Genomic DNA, 13,856 nt, shown 5'->3' on the forward strand with positions numbered 1-13,856 from the left:
GGTGAGGAACTGGGTGTGGGTCCCAATCAGCCAGAGTTTCGGGTGAGTTCATTGTGAAACCTGGCCCCACCTTATTATGCGAATTCCTGAGGTCAGATGGCCCAGGATGTGAGTGGGCATTAAGGCGTCTGGGGAGGATCTCAAAACTGGATTATAGATGGCAGAGAGTTGGTGTCGTAAACCACCGCCTCTGTTCAAAGATGGTCGCTCACAGTGGACATAGATGCTTCTTTCACTCCTCTTTCAAACTCCTCTTTGGTCCTTTTGTCCCTCTGTGGGGGGAAACTCCCACTAGGTTTATATCTGGGACTCTCCACCATTTGACCTTAGAACTGAAGAAGCTTCTCGGATGAAGGTGAAACGTCTTCAAGCAACTTAAAGAAGTCCAGACGCTTTTCTTTGCAAGCTCCTTTGACTACGATGACCTGGATGACTGAGAACCTTCACAGACAAGCTGCTGGATAAAAAGATGACCATGTCCTGCTCTCAGTTTTCAACTGCGGTATGTGTAAAAACTAGTTGTGACATGATTACAGCTATTATTATAACTCCTGTATTTAAACAGCATCAGTTTGGCTGCTCTTTGGTTGTATTTGTAGAAAGTATCAAAGGGTGATTAACAGCTAATGAGTTTACCTCCAAATGCAACTGAAAGTTTTTCAGATTTTAAATGTTAGTGAATATTAACCTGTGAACGCTTGTGGGATTATTTACAATAAACAAAAACCTGAATGCAATTGATCAGAAACATTTATTATGTCCCTTTTTAAAATCTCGTTTTCATTGGGGGGCTCCAAAAGTAATGAGTAAAGGTTCTACATCTGATGAGTTACATTATTCTTCTACATTGTACACAAGTGATGAATGCAGGCTAATTGAAAACAATTCATTGTGAGCCAACTCTTATATAAACATACATCCCCTCTATCATCTTTTTGCAATTAGAGCAGAGATTCAGCTCCTTGTTTAGAGACACTCTGAGGATGAATTCGTTAGAAAGATGTGTTGATGTAGTTATAGTGCATCATGTGGATCAATTATCTATAGAAGATCTAGCCTACTAGTCTGAAAAATGTTGCCAGTGGGAAATGCCTCTAAGGGCCAGCAGGAGGCTCTAGGTGCAAAAAGAAGCTTGATTGCTTAGTAGCCTGTTTCTCCACTGATCCATCACCTTAGTCAAAACGTACTTAATCAGTTTGTGGTGTTGATTGTGTGTTTCAAGCCTTACCAAATGTAGCACGGTGTTCATTTTGTAAATTATCGCTCCGTTTAGAGTATTTTGTGAGTAATAAACTGCCACTCTGTGAGTGTGCATCATCTCAGATTCACCCTTTGCTCATCCCATCTGGATGCAAAAACAAAGAAGCACAGACTCTCACAGTGGCCACATTTATCTTTTACACTCTGTCTTGTAAATAAAAGGACATCCTCTCAGCCCCACATATCAACTAGATCAATTGTCTAACAGATTCAACAATGGAGAACTAAAATGCCCCCTGTAACGACTGACTTTTAGTGAACAATAAACTTCAGCATAGGGCTGGGCGATATGACCCAAAATTCATATCTCGATATATTTTACCTGGACGGCGATATAAGATATATATCTCAATTTTTTTTTTTTAAGCCATAAAGTAAGAACAAAAAGAGAGTTCTTAGTCAAAGCTGTGTCGCAGATGTCACACGGGCACTTTTATTAACATAGAGCATAGATGTACATAAAATTTACTCAAATATAAATTATGAGCATTTATTAAATAATAATGCTCCATAAATAAAAGAAAACAATGTTGTTTTTGTGCATAACAAAAAGCTCACAATTGTGCAGTCAAAATGTAAACTAAAAGATGCAGAGCATAGTAACAAAGACAGATTTCACAGCTGCTCTGTTCCCAACTTCTACTGTGTGACTGACAGCATTGAGTTTGAAATCCTCTTCGTAACCACGTCTCTTAACAGGTGCCATTTATGGTCCTTATACACAGTAGGGTAATATTACGTTGAAGCACAGTACGTATCACTCCGCGAGGCTCCTCGGTAGCCGTAATGCTCTGACAATCCATCAACCGGTGCAGCACCGTAGCTTACCAAAGTCGTACTAAAACATTTTTTGACAGATTGCTGAGCGCTGTGTACCACATAAAATCGGTTCGCGGCCATCGAGCACAACCAGAATTCATACATAAGGCGCGCTGTCAACTTTTGAGAAAATGAAAGGATTTTAGGCTGTGCAGCGTCTCTGGGCTGCATGGCGTTAGTGTGGTTAGCTCGTTAGCGTGGTTAGCTAGCTAACACGTTGACGGCGTCCAGCCCCACGCACGGGGCGATGCGCAGTAACTCGTTAACGGAGATTTGCCGTGTCCATCTTGTCGCTTCCTGCAGGTGAAGCGATGGGGGAGGAGGGGGAGTTGTGTTCAGTGAAGGAGGGGCGAGGCCGAGTAATGTTGCGTAAAGACAAAAGTGGACGAAAGAGAGGCAAACTTGCAGCTCCACAAGTATAGTTATAACGTAACATAGACTATATCGATATAAAGAATATTGTCACATCTTATATCTCGTATAAAAATATATCGATGTTTTTTAAAAACTCGATATATCGTCCAGCTCTACTTCAGCACTGTGAAAACTTTCTAAAGACACGAACACATTTTCTTTCAGGGCTTCCTGGTTCTTTTGCCAACAGGTTTTCACGCTCACGCCTCTGCTAGTGCAAAAATGTTTCCATGTGTTTTCTAAAAAACACAAGAAAAATTCCTTATTTAAATTTGATCTCTGTCACTGGGTAAAAAAGAAAGAAAACAATATAAAATAGGGGGTTTGTATGACTGCAGAGACTTTTTATGGTTTGAAAGCTGGCACTTTACAGTTACCTTGGGAACTGGGACCCTGTGGTTATTCCAGTGGAGCGGTAATGAGGTTAAGGAGGAGAGACTAGGAAGAAAAAGGGGGTGGTGAAGACACACAAGAAGTCAGTACCACAGTGAATATGTTTTCATGTAACTGAACAAAACTCCATGCAGACTGAGTACGCCTTCCCCACGGACTAATTAGGAGTCATGACAGATTGTTGCAGTTTCACTCCCCTGTTCATTTACTGCAGTGCCATGACTCACCTGATCAACTCTGGTCTGTCTTCTTTCTCTACATATGCAAACAGGCTAATCTAGCCACAGGGACAATTGGGAATGACTGGAGTTTAAGCACATCAAGTATTTAAGTAAAAGGAAACATCTGTCCATTCCTGTAATGAGAAACGTGCATTTTTCCCACCGACACAATGATTGTAACAAATATGATTTCAAATGTTGCAAATCAAGCAAATTCAATGGAATGAAAAACTAAAGCGAGCACCTACATTTTTTAAGATGAACTCTTTGGTTTTGCTCCAGGAGTGCTGCAGGAAGCACATGCTTCATTCGGGTTGTAGCGGGGCCAGTGTCCAGGCTGCACTGTAGAAGCATCACAAGTTCTTTTCCCAAGACCAGCAACTCCTCCAACTTCCCATCTGTTCCTATGTAGCTGGAAACTGCCCATTTAAATAAATTGTTTCCACTTTAATAGAACCTATGAAAAGAAATGTTGGGTAGCAGTCCAGCCACAAGGAAATGTGACTTTAAACCAAAGTGTCAAGAGTTTCAGTCTCATCTGGGACCACTTTAAAGTTTCACTTTTACTCACTGTTTTGTTAGTTTTAGACAGAAAAAAAAAATTAGTTGAGGAATGGAACAAAAAACTAGTGTTATAAAAAAAACTGGGTCAAGCTGTACCTTTCATAAAATTAAATACGAAGAACAAGATTCTTTATTTGCCACATGCATAGTTATGCAAGTACAACACACAGCGAAATGGTAAATGGCCTTTATTTATATAGCACTTTACTTATCCAGTGATGGCAGCTACATTGTAGCCACAGCCACTCTGGGGCGCACTGACAGAGGCGAGGCTGCCGGACACTGGCGCCATCGGCCCCTCTGACCACTACCAGTAGGCAACGGGTGAAGTGTCTCGCCCAAGGACACAACGACCGAGACCGTCCAAGCCGGGGCTCGAATCAGAAACCTTCCGATTACAAGGCAAACTCCCAACTCTTGAGCCACGATCGCCCCAAATGTATCCTGACACGCTCCTCGACTGGTCAAAAGTTGAGAGAAGAACATTATATACAATAAGTGAATACATACATGGGGGACACTATGTGCAATGTGCTCATTCTGCCATAGCTAAAGATGATGGCGCCATTTAATTGCGCTGTGCAACGTTTAAATAGAAAAACACTGTCGTTTTCACATAAAATGCATGAAATGATTTTTTGGGAGAGTAGAGTCACCCCGTACAATTATGCAGGTATCTTTGGATGCATTTTGGACCGATACTTCATTGGGCTAGGAGTTACTAGACCATTCATGTTCCGGTGATGGATTGTATCTGAAAATGTAGACATTAATGCAACCTGATAGCACAGCGGTCTCCAACCTTTTTTGCGCCACAGACCGGTTTATGCCCGACAATATTTTCATGGACCGGCCTTTAAGGTCTCGCGGATAAATACAACAAAATAAAACTAGTACCGGTACCAAAAAAAAGAGAATTTATTCATAACACACGTAAAAAGACCCAGGAAAACCGAGTTAACGATAAAAACGATAACAATATAACGCTGAAAACCGATAAAAACCCTAAAAATGATACATTTCACACCTGAGCCTCAACTCTCGCGGCCCGGTACCAAACGACTCACGGACCGGTACCGCTCCGAGGCCTGGGGGTTGGGGACCGCTGTGATAGACATTAGAGACCTTCTACCGTTGTAAAACGCAGCAGTTCGGTATCAGAGCACCTCTGAACAAGTTTGACCAGACATTAAAGCAAGACTGTCATAACTACGGTATATTCAACATGATCAAAGTGTCGTCTGTATCTTTTTCAGTCTCTTCCTTTGTCTGCGGGGCCTCTATGATGAGTGTTTGAGTATGCACCATAAGGAGCATCCATAAGCCAGCCATCTGGAAGACAAGGGTGTACCTTGGCAGTCGTGGGCACTAATCACCCTCTGTAAACATACATATATCCATATTGAATGTCTTGCTAGAGACTTGCCTCCTTGTCTTTGATACAGATGGATTGTCTAGATAGAAGTTGTCAGAACTTGCCTGTGGACTATTTAAATTAACTTAAAGTTTTTCTTAACTCACCCTGTAGTTTCAGTCATCAGGATACTCAGTGGAAAAAGAGCCCCAAGACCTTTAGGTAACAAATACTCAGGTTTGTAAGCTGCGATAGCAAAGTTGTCCTTTCCAGTTTTTACACTGGGCCCTCCAGTGAGTCACAACTTTTCAGTTAATCATATTAGAATACAGACAGATCCCTAATAGTGTTAGAATAGTACAAAGGCATTATCTAGTGCCTGGGTATACAGTGCAGTATGAGATATTGATTTAATACAGCATATGATGTGAAGTGCTCAGCTAAAAATCTTATTAGCTTTACTGATGAGATCTAAACTGAGAAATAAAATAACAACGATTCAGCTTTAAGGCCTGACGCCAAGATATCGAACTGGGAGGAAGTGAATTCCCCTAAAGTCGATTTGATTGGCTACAAGCTGCAAATTGATCACAATTGAATTCCCGTATTGCTTAGACGTCACAGATTAACAGATAACATAGGTGGTCCGTCTGAAATAAAAACAATTAGGATACCTTGGTATTACAAGCAGTCCCTCTGCGTGTCTTAAAGAAATCTAAAAACTCTAAATCAAATTTTTGAAACCTCCCTTTCAGAAGATTCAATTTTCAATCTACGGATCTTATGAACGAAACCTGCCTGACCTGTTACTGTGAGAGCAGTCAGTGCTATTAGTCACTTACTATTGTTCTCTGCCTCTTTATATGCAATGTGTTTGTGATTTCAAAGCAACAAATTACACAGAAATATCGACCACCAAAAGTTCAGTTCAGACAACTCATGCTTAAAACGATTTATTTAAGTGGGAGAGTAGAGTTAGTTTGAAGCATAAGCTCCTTGTTCATCACTCCCAGGAAACATATTACATATTAGAGGTTTAGTTTAGATTAGATTAGATTAGATGAAACTTTATTAATCCCTCGGGTGGGTTCCTCCGGGAAATTCAGTTTCCAGTAGCAAAGCACCGAAAGAAGTTGCATGTTACAGATACATTAAGGGGAATGAGAGTAAGGATATAAGCATAAATACACCATATATACTAGGGATGCACGGATACCGATACTGGTATCGGGTATCGGGGCCGATACTGTAAAATGTGTGTGTACTCATACTCGTAAAAGTTAACCGATACCATGAACCGATACTAACTTATTTCATTAATCAGAGGGTGGCTTGTCATTTTTGTTGTAGTTTTTTAGATTGGCCACTAGGGGGACATCCCGCGCTAAACAGGCACAGGGTTAGACGAGTGAGACTGGCAGCTCCAGATAAAAAAGAGAAACTGGAGGCTGCTGTAGCTAGGCTAAACAAAATGTCAGCAGTGTGGAACAGCCAACTTTAACTCAGGTTTTGGAAAAGCGAAGAAAAATGTCAAGAGAAAATCCACGGGCAGTTAAAATAACAGAGGCTCTGACTCATTTTATCGCTCTGGATGACCAGCCAATGCCGGTCGTGGAAAACATAGGATTGAACCGTCTTCTCAGCATACTTGAGCCGCGATATGAAATTGGACACTCTGCAATAATTTAAAAGTTTATTTTATTCCAAACAGAAGTGTTTATTTATTATTCTGAAAGCTCGAGACAGTGCCAATAGTTCAGTGATATTCTGTTAAATTACAATGTGGAGACTCTGCAATAATTTAACAGAAGTGCTTATTTTTCACTTGAAATTTTTTTGTGGTCATTTTTATTACGATTTTATTTTTTATCGGCAGAGAATAAAATAAAACCTGTCTTCCAATTCATTGCATTTGTGTGTGTGTGTGTGGTAGAAGTATCGGCTTTTGTACTCAGTATCGGCAAGTACTCAGATCCAAGTATCGGTATCGTATCGGTTTGAAAAAATTGGTATCGTTGCATCCCTAATATATACACATATATAGATACAGAATATACAATATGGATAAATAGGATTGCTCATTTGAGTGAGTATATTGCACAGTGATTATTGCACAGTCGAATATAAGAAAAAAGACAAAACAAAAAACAAATATTGCACAGTGTAGAAAAGCACCTACAGCTCAGCTGTTCCCGCCCTCCCTTGTCCCCCTGTTTCTCCTCCCTCTCCCCTCCAGTGAGGAGTTAAACAGTTTGATGGCGTGTGGGACAAAGGAGTTTTTAAGTCGGTTGGTTTTTGACTTTGGGAGAAAGTCGCTGAATAGGCTCCTCTGATTGTTTACGACCGTGTGCAGAGGATGCCCGGCATTGTTCATAACGTCCATCAGTTTCTTTAAGGTCCTCTTCTCTGCCACTGACACCAGAACGTCCAGCTTCATGCCGACCACAGATCCCGCCTTCCTGATTGGTTTCTCCAGCCTGGATGAGTCCTTCTTTGCTGTGCTGCTCCCCCAGCACACCACGCAATAGAAAAGTACTCCTGCGTCCACTGACTGGTAAAACATCCTCAGGAGCTTCCTGCAGATGTTGAAAGACCTCAGCCTCCTGAGGAAGTACAGTCGGCTTTGGTCTTTTTTATACAGGTGCTGCGTGTTGCAGGACCAGTCCAGTTTGTTGTCCACCCACAGCCCGAGGTACTTGTATGTGTTGACCAGCTCCACCTCCTCTCCCTCTATCTGAACTGGGAGTGGACCTGGTCTGGACCTCCCGAAATCCACAACCAGTTCCTTGGTCTTTGAAGTGTTTAGGACTGATGTGTGATGGGTGTGGAAACAGAAGGCAGATTTGTTGGGCAGCAGCATCACTTTCATGTCAGAGTGAGAGATGTGAAATACTGCAGCACAGACAAAGATGTTTGTTTGTTTGATGCAGGATGTCTGTAGAGTGACGCACGATGCAAGTGCGTAAACAGCGCACATTAATTTCACAAGCTTTGCTCCATTATTGTCCGAGTTTCTTCACCTGTCATTCTTCTATAGCAATAACATTTTACTGATGCTAATGTCATCTTTACTTGGTGCTAAGGCATAAACTCATATGAAAGCATACTGTAAAGTATACAGTTTGATGATTGGAGCACAGACTCCAGTCGCTGCAGTAAGTATAACATATAACATCAGCAGGCGGTGTCACGCCAAACCAATCAGAGAGCTCATACAGGAGCTCCTCTAATAACAGTTTCCTGCTATAACAAATTGATAGTGTGGTAATGGGCTGCACAACCCTGACTTCTCATCTCAGGAAGTGTCATTATGAGCGAGGCACACGTGTACAGAGATGCACGATGCAAAAACTCGTGACTAAATAAAGTCTGGTAAATGTGGATGATGTTTGAAGCTGAATGCTTGGGTGACACTGAAATTCTTGTAACAGTATTTTTCCTGCAAATGAACATTTTTTATGTCTTTAAATTTTGTGTTTTTGCCTCTAATATGAAACCAAACAACATGGAATTGCATAATTAAGGGTATAACTTTACCCTGTGTGACATAGTCACGCAGTTTTTGCAGACACAATTAGGGAATGTGAATTTATGCAAACAGTGACATGCAATTAGGGAGAAGCAACTACTTTGCTTGTTGTGGAAGATCTTTTACACCGTTTCACAAAGCTCATCCGCTCCCTTCCTATTTTCCACCACTATAACGTGCAGTGATTTTACAGTTTAAGTGCTTTAGTCCCAAAAGTAGTTGAACTAGATTTACATAAGCCGAGATTGTACTATTTGGACCTTCTTACCCTCGTTTTTCCTCTTTGCCCTCTGGAAAATCCCAGAACTCCTATTGCAAAAAATCTGGGAGTGTTCTTTCATGGCAGTTTTTCATTTGACAAACAAATTCTGTTGTAAGCGCCAGCTTCTTCCAGCTCAGGGCCCTTTCAAAAATTAAGAACACTTGTCATCTGCTGACTTCGAGGAAGTGATTCGTGCATTGATTTCATCTAGGCTTGATTACTGTAATATCAGCCTCGCTCTGCTCTCTCGTCTTCAGCTTGTTCACAATGCTGCAGCCCAACTAGCGCAACCATATTTCCCCAGTCTCGGCTCGTTGACACTGGCTTCCACTACTCTCTAGACTTGATTTTAAGATTTTATTTGTTGTTTTTAAGTATCTAAATGGATCAGCTCTGCCGTACCTCTGCCGATCAAACAGCACTCTTTGGTCAGCTGATAAGTTGCTTCTGATTGTTCCTGTCTCTTCAAATTAGGATTTGCTCCAACACTCGACATCTTTAAATCCCATCTGAAAACACATCTTTACTCCCCAGCTTTTAATTGTGACTGAGTTACAGCACTTTGATCTACCTGTGTTGTTTTTACACGTGCTTAGAAATAAATTGATAGATTGATTGATAAGGATTGCTAATATGGCTGACAGGCAGAAGCCTGGGAGCTCAGTGGGTCAGAGGTGAATGTTGACCTTTATAGGTCACAACAACCGTTCAGAATGACCATAACAGACAGCAACGTGACTACAAAGAGTCAAAGAAAGCAAAGATACAAAATGACTACAAAGAGACTTCAAATCAGCACAGAATGGCCACCAAAACATCAAAATGAGTACAAAGAAGAGGACTTTTGTTTTGAAATATTGACAGAACACACAAAACCTGCTGGTTCAATCACATGGTGGTAATTACCTGCATGTTATTAACTCTGAGGCTGTTTTTCTTACTGTCATCAGTAATGTCAACAGAGTGTTCGGCTGATTATGCACTTCATTAACAATTACTTTCATTTGCCAGGAGCTTTCCAGCAGATCTGCTGCTCCTGCAAGGACAAACTCTATTATCTGGAGGCAGAGCTGGACAGCGATGTGACTGAATCGTTATTACTGTTCTGTAAATGACGCGGATTTCAAAGTGGACGCTGTTTTTAAAGAAATAGACAGAAATGCAGTTGTCTTCTGGAATCTGTTGACCTTTACTCGCTGCTAATTGGTGCAGAAAAAGACAGTGAACAATAACATTTGTTTAAGCAAGACGCGGATTAATTTACGCTGAACGACTGCACGAGTGCCGTTTCCACCTCAGGACACAGAGGATGTCAGCTGGATTCAAATCAACACAAGGCTGGCAAAGAGGGACCTGTGAGCAGACCTACATTTACCCCGGCTGGCTGGCTTGTGCTGCAGATGGTGTATTTACTCTTTAAAGATGCAGCCCGTCACAGGTGCGCCTCCAAAGTTGCTGTTTTTTAAGTGCAATGTCATTAGATTACACAGACTATCCTGGGCAGTAATTAATGCCCAGTTCGGAGCTCGACTCTGTTATTAGAATCAATTGATTTGATCGTTTATACAGAACCTAGGGACATCACGACGTTGAAGCAGCCACCTAGTGATTAGTAAATCAGTGAGACATGAAAAGAAACTGAGTTACTGTTCTTCACTGTCTATTCAAGGCATGCTCTTCTCAGGACACAACACTATCAGTCACTGGCACGAGTAAATGAGTCTCATTCATCAAACTGTGACGAAGGCAAGAAAGATATCAGGAGTATAAAAACGAGGCCAAATATAATACCAGTGTGGCAATATTTACCAGAGTGTAAACAGCCACATGACGTGACACATGCTCTATTCTAGTAAAATGAATTTACATCTATACATATTTTAATTTCTATACTAGAATGTATTGTAATTATATATGTTACACTGCTGAAATGATGGGCCAACTCATCTCCCGTGCAACATATTTATTTATATATATAAGACAGAAAAATGTCTGATTGATCAGTTCTTTCGGCGCGCGGGCCGTACGCTGCCTCTTCACCACTGACACTACTTCTTCTAGTGTTGACAACATTACTTTATACAACTTATACAGTTTCATATTCATATGCACCACTTTTGTAAACTGCTTAAATCACAAAAATACATTTTACTATACGCATAAATAACATAGTGAACTCTCATTAGTTTTATCTTGTTTTTACTACTGTTTTAATCTATTTATGAACCTGTCTTATTAACTGTATTTATTCAACTCTATCCCTTTCAAATAAACATTTTTCTTAACATATTTTTATAGCATTCACTCTTCATGAACTAAACATAAAGCAACTTACATTTCTCTTAGTGTGCAAAACATATTAAGTGTGGCTTTAACCCAAAAAATACACCTGCAATGAACCTAAACAAGCTTTAGGTACAGTCTAACACTCGGATCGGCACAGGCTAACAACTGGACCAACTTGGAAATTAGCTCTTTAGCTTAACATTCACCACAAACAAGACATTTATCATTAATCTCCACTGCTGTCTGTCACTTTTAGAACCTCTGTTTTATATTACCAACCACCCAGCTTACCTGTAAAGACAGAAAAATGTCTGATTAATCAGTTCTTTCGGCGCGCGGGCCGTACGCTGCCTCTTCATCACTGACACTACTTCTTCTAGTGTAGCGTTAGTTACCGATGCGTACAGGACTGAGCGCCCTCTGCTGGTGGAACTTATACAACAGTAAAACTGACATTACAGTGGCCTTACTAAAAGAAAATGTCTCTGAGCATCAAATAAAATGGGGGGCTACTATTTTCATGTCTCTGTCTTTAACATAGTGCCACATATACTGCTATAATAATGGAATTTATGATTATAGCAATTTGCATTACATCATTGTGCACGTGCAAATTTTAGTCCTGTTTTGCAATTTGATACCTGTTTCCTTTGCTCCTGCTGTTGTTCACGCTATGCTTCTGTCTAATTTGCAGAAAGATAATGACATTTTCAGAGAGCACAATGAGGTCCCTCTAGGTCCCATGCTTATAAAGAGGGGGGCAACAGCTAGCTGACACAAAGAGCCCACGCTATATTTCCTCTTCCATTAACGTCTGTCTGCAGGGAGGAAAGTTTAATGAGCTTTTGGTGTTTTCCGATTGCCTATTAAACCTTCTCTTGGTTTGATTCTTTGAATCTCTGCCCTGGTGCCCGCAAGTATAACACCACAAGTGATCTTAACATTTTCCCCTCATTACTAGAGGGGATTATAATGTTCTAGTTGACATAAGGGTGAGCTTGGTCAATTCATGAGTCTAAATGAAAAGAATGACATAAAGTACTTTTAAAATCCAATTAAACCCTGTTAAAGCTCATAAATCACCATTTGGGAACTAGTTATTGTTTTATAGTGTAAGATTACCATTTAACAGCGATAAAGGAAAACACCGCAACAATCCTTCATGTTCCAGTGGTAAATGTGTAACTAATCAGCTCAGTTTCCTTTGCTGCATGATGGCATTCACAGCGAATGTGGGGAAGAGACAGAGTAGAAAACACGAACCACTTCAGCAGGGATGACGAGGAGACGAAAAGTGACATTTTACTTATTAAAGTCTTTAAACTCCAATTACGGTGCCTAATTATCTGATCCTGCTGGAGAAGGATTAATGAAGCTGCTCAGCTCCCATCTGGTAGTGACAGCGATGTATGTATGAGTATGCATACACACAGGTGTGTGTGTGCAATGAAAGTGTTATCAAAGCCGGGGAAAGGATAAGGAGTAAAAGGCTCCATAAGCTCTTATACATCTGGAAACCATCAATGAAAAAAAAAGCCAGACTTGAATGAATGAGAGACACCTTAATACTAAGTTATAAATTGGTTCTACAAGTGCAGATGTACAAACGTATATACTTGACATGGGGACACATTGTGAACTGGAAAACGCTTCCATATTTGCAGTGGAGCCACATGTTTAATTTGGCACCAATTTTTACAACAAATGCTTTTCCTGGCATAACCCTGCCTGGGATTTGAGTCTCGAACTGAGGACCTTACACATGTTAGGCATGATTGACAAGCAGCTTCATAACCCCCGAGTCAATCATTAGAAGTTTAAATAGAGCATTAAGCTTCACCGAATAACACTGTTGTCTTTAATTGGATTCATGTGAGCAGCAGAGTTTTGCTAACACGTAATAGCAATGCCAGCCAGAGTGCAAACTGCCTACATCATCCTTATTAATCAGTGCAGATGGAACCATATGGAAATGATTCCCTTCCATTGATTTTTTTTAAATGATCCTTCACAAAATAAAAGCCGTGCTGCCCATCTTGATGGGACAAAATAGGCAAAAATCTTCCCTAAAGTTCCCTAAAGTTAGCGATTTGGTTAAAATAATGTCGCTAAAAGATATTTATACAATTCAAAGGATAAACCTTGTAGTTTATCCTTTGTAGCTGTCGCTACCCGATCCGTACCGGAAACCCGATCGGTATCCCGCATGCGCAAATCTTACGTCACTTTCTCTCTTTGCCAACATCGCGACATTCAATATATTTGAATGATACGGTTAACGGCCAGTTAGCTCTTAGCATTTCTCAACAGCTCTGCCCAGTGTTGCCAACTTAGCGACTTTGTCGCTATATTTAGCGAGTTTTCAGACCCCCAGCGACTTTTTTTTCTAAAAAGTCGCTAAAAAAAGACGTGAAAGCGCATATCGCTTTTACTCTCAACAAGCAGCGGGTGCTGTAACGCAGTCAGTTCTTCTTTTACTCTTATGCTGTTTTGTGGATCACAAGGTTTAAAACTACTTATAAACACACACACAAAGTAACTCCACCAGAGTGCCTATTTCGGGTCACTTTTGCCGGTCCAAGCCCGGGTATAGGAGCAGGGTTGGAATTGTGACATTACAAAAAAAAAAATTGCTAAAAGAAATTTAATTTGTAGTTCTAAATAAATTCTAAATGCATTTAGGACGTTTTTTCACTCACTTTATGTCTCTTCCACGATGTTATTTCTCTCTCCAACAATGTAGGTTACAATTAC

The 13,856-nt window shown here is 40.6% G+C and overlaps 1 long non-coding RNA gene across 1 annotated transcript; it reads right to left on the reverse strand.

Moving 5' to 3' along the window:
- Nucleotides 1-1,524: 1,524 nt before the first annotated feature.
- On the reverse strand, nt 1,525-13,398 carry LOC146515884 (uncharacterized). Its single transcript, XR_014875329.1, has 3 exons — nt 3,114-13,398; nt 2,871-2,931; nt 1,525-2,732 (listed from the first exon to the last, which is right to left on the reverse strand). It is a non-coding gene; the product is annotated as an uncharacterized LOC146515884 (long non-coding RNA).
- Nucleotides 13,399-13,856: the final 458 nt, after the last annotated feature.

Source organism: Neolamprologus multifasciatus, chromosome 7, assembly GCF_963576455.1.
Source record: "Neolamprologus multifasciatus chromosome 7, fNeoMul1.2, whole genome shotgun sequence".
Lineage (NCBI taxonomy): Eukaryota > Metazoa > Chordata > Actinopteri > Cichliformes > Cichlidae > Neolamprologus > Neolamprologus multifasciatus.